Source organism: Gymnoscopelus microlampas (genome assembly GCF_963454915.1).
Source record: "Gymnoscopelus microlampas genome assembly, chromosome: 18".
NCBI classification, from domain to species: Eukaryota; Metazoa; Chordata; class Actinopteri; order Myctophiformes; family Myctophidae; genus Gymnoscopelus; species Gymnoscopelus microlampas.
In genome coordinates this window covers 23156719-23160528 of record NC_139955.1, presented here as the reverse complement: position 1 = coordinate 23160528, position 3810 = coordinate 23156719, and positions in this window count along the sequence as shown.

Genomic DNA, 3810 nt, shown 5'->3' with positions numbered 1-3810 from the left:
TTCTAAAAGGAGAATTCGTTATGAATCTCAGTGCAGCATGGTACAGGGGATCCAGCTTGGCCAGTGTGGAGGCACAAGCAAACCTGTAAATATTGTCACCATAATCCAGCTGGGACAAAAACAGACCAGTGACCAATTTTTTTACGAGCGGTGCAGGCAAAACAAGCCTTCAGTCTGTAGAAAAAACTTAGAGTAAATTTTAGCTTCTTACTCAAGCCATCAATATGGAATTTAAAATTTAGATGTTTGTCCAACCAGAACCCAAGGTATTTATAGCGATCAACCCACTCAATTGGGGTGCCATCTAAAGTGGAGATGCTTAAGAGGGTTGGACAGACTCGTGGAGTGAACAACATTGCCTTAGTTTTGTTAACATTTAACATCTATTTGCTTTTTTTAAATTCCTGCTGCAGTGAGATGAAATCAAAAGACAAATTTGTTACAGCCATGTCTAGCGTGGGCGCACAGGTGTACAAAACCGTGTCATCCGCGTACATATGGTACCTAGAGTACTTTGATTGACTGCAGATGTTATTCACATACAAAAGAAAAAGTAAAGGACCTAATATAGAGCCCTGGGGGACTCCCTTCTCCATGACTACTTGATCGGACACTATGTCACCCAGTTTCACACATTGTGTGCGGCCGATCAAATAGCTGGTGAACCAGCTAGTCACATTTGGGCCCATGCCTATATTGGAAAGGATCTTTAACAAAATCGGGAGGTCAACAGTGTCAAAAGCCTTGGTTAAATCAATAAACAGGGCAGCGCATACATATGACTTTTCCCAAACTTAGATTTGTTGTCTACTAATTCTTCTTCCTTTGGATTTCCAGCAGGCTAGCATTGTCAATGCCATATTGCTGACTTCCACAGTTCTTTTTGAGAAACAAAAATAAATATGTAAATAAATAAAACACTATTAAAATTCCCAACCCATATCTTCCCCCTTTTAGCCACTATTCCAATCTTCTAACACACATTCTTCTCATCATCATTCTCTGCTTCAACAATGACTCTTAACCCTAATTTATTCTTCACTGTACAGTGGTGTAGGTTCCACGCAAGTTCAGGCAGATAAACTTAAATACGTGCATCACTCTCAAGCTGTTGTCCAAACAGTTGACCAAGCTGGCAGCTTATTTTAGCTCATCCAATGCCACTTCTTGCTCCCACCACCTGTAAGGCTCTGTTTTCCCCTGTGGGTTTTATATTATGCACATATCTCCATGCTCTGAAATCGGTGTCTGTTATGCTGAGCAGGGAGTCATTTGAAGCAGAGCCTGAACGCTAAGAAATGCATTTACATTAAATAAATACATTTCTAAAGTACACTTGAGTTATCAGACCTGACAGTTTGTCTACTATCCAATCAGTTGTTGTGACACGTACGTAAGTGTAAATTAGGTTTTATCCTGATTACACTTCATCCTACAATGGTGTCACAATAATTGACTGACATCCGATTTGCTCTTAAGCTCCATTGCAGATTGCACAGTAAATTATCATGCAGGAAAAAATAACTTAGCCTTGTCCAAATCTAGGCCATCTCTCTCTCCTTCTCAGTATCAATCTTTCTTCTCTTTGATCTTTCCACCGAACATCCAACTGTAGCTGCTTCAGCGAAATAATCTTCTTGATTGTCTTTAATCACTTCAACTTCTCTTTTCGTCAGGGCACACTGTACAGAGTCTGCTTCTTGAGCTCCACAACACTGAAAGCATTTTGATTCCTCCTTCTTTGAATCACTGTAACTGTACTTTACGAGCATAGACATTTAAAATGTTTTCTTTTGAGTGGCTTGCATTTTGAATATTGCCCACTTGGCCTAGAGGGGGGTCTCTTTTGTGATCCATCCTGAGGTTTCTTCCATTTCAGGTCAAAGAGCTTCCACCTAGAGGAACCAATCCTTCTGCTTCTGTTGCCATTCTTTTAATAATGTCCGCAGCCTGTAATTGTAAAAAGAGACAGAACTTGGAACTCATATTCAGGCATATGCTCTTCTACAACTTTGCCAATTGTAGAGCCATGGGACCAAGCAGCTACCTACTGTACCTACTAGGGTTTAACACCGGGATTCCCGGGATGCGGGAATCCCGGGAATCTCAAGGTTATTTACCGTCCCGGGAACTGACCTCGGTTCCCGGGATTCTTTTTTTCTTGTTAGAAATGAATACTAATTAGTAGAAAGGCCTATCTACAGCGCGGAGGAATTACTATTATAATTAGGCAAGTTACTTGCCGCGTTGCCGACCAGCGCGGGGTCCCATCGTCCCGTTGTGAACCAATATGGGACGCACTGAATGTAACAGTAATGAACAAAATAAAACACAAGTGGCCGTGATGTCCCATGCCTGCCCTGCGCACGCTGATTTCACTGTGCGGTTCCTCACTCTGCTGTCAATATGGTAGACACACCAGTTGACTTAGCTGTAGTATACAACCCTCGTAGACGTATTTATGATTCTGACGTTTTCAACCTACGAGAGTTGTAGGGTTCACGCCCCACGGAGACCTGGACTTTCTGCACTATGCCCCGCAAAGTACTCCAAACGTGTACAAATTGAAAATAAAGGTGCTTACCTCAAAGCCCCAAATGTTAACTACTTCTACGGGGTAGTAGTTTAATGTAATAATCCATATCTTTCAATAAAGAAGTGTTTTAATGCCATGGATGTCAGACTGGGTGATCATATTGGCAATAACCGGGGTGGTGACGTCATCATCGGTCAACCAGGTATTTTCAGCAGAAACAGGGGTGGCGGTGGGGGGTTAATGGAGCAAGCTGATCGACAAGAAACAAGTATGTGAGGCAAACTAACAAGGATAGCAGGTAAACATCAAACCTACAGTAAAATCTAACAACATTATAAATTCTATGTGAACAAAAAAATGCATAGTTAACATCTATCAATAGACATCAAGTGCACAAACACGAGTGGATGAGGTTTCAGATGGGGAGTGGCAGCACTAGAGTACACTGTAAGCACAGTTGGTCCCACCATAACATTATCATTAGCTGTGTATGTGCATTACAGCTCTGTGTTCACAGTAGCAGGAGATGATGTGCCATTTTGTCATGAGTTAGTTGACTATGACGATTGGTTATTCAATCAAAAGGGCATCAATTATCTTACCACCACCTCATTAATCTCCAGTCTTAATTGGCTGCCTGAGAAAGCCTATGGGCATATCCCATTACTCAATTGTAAGTCAAGGCAAGGCAAGTTTGTTTGTATAGCACATTTCAACAGGGCAATCCTGAGGGCTTTAAACAAAACTTTAAAGAGCGTTTAAGTATGGAATCAGATCGGTGTCAAAATGAATGAATGGACACAGAATGATTCACAAATCATGACTCTCCACAAAATAATCCATCCATCCAACTAATTAACAAAATCAACTAAAAGGAGAGTGGACAATCCTGCCTAATACCACAGTGCAAAAAAAACATATTTTTTTTATAGAGCTAATACTGTTCGCATAGACTATTTTGACTGCATTTCTCAAACAACTAACATTTAACAACATTCATCCTTAATGGCCCATGTAAATGTCATGAGAGTGAAGAATGTCCCCATTAAAATGATATAAAAGTAGTAAAGTGTGCTCCTCAGAGTGCAGATTTCCACCAGGCCTGGTTGCCTACCCAGGGCTGTGTCAGTCGTGGGGTGCATCCGCCAGGACATGAGGATGTTGCGGGAGAAATAGAGTTTGTACGACAGACTGTGCAACTATTCATGTTTGTGGTGCCCCCCATGGGCAGAAGTGAAAGGGCTTTTGGAGGTGCGCTCATAGAGGCTCCTCAA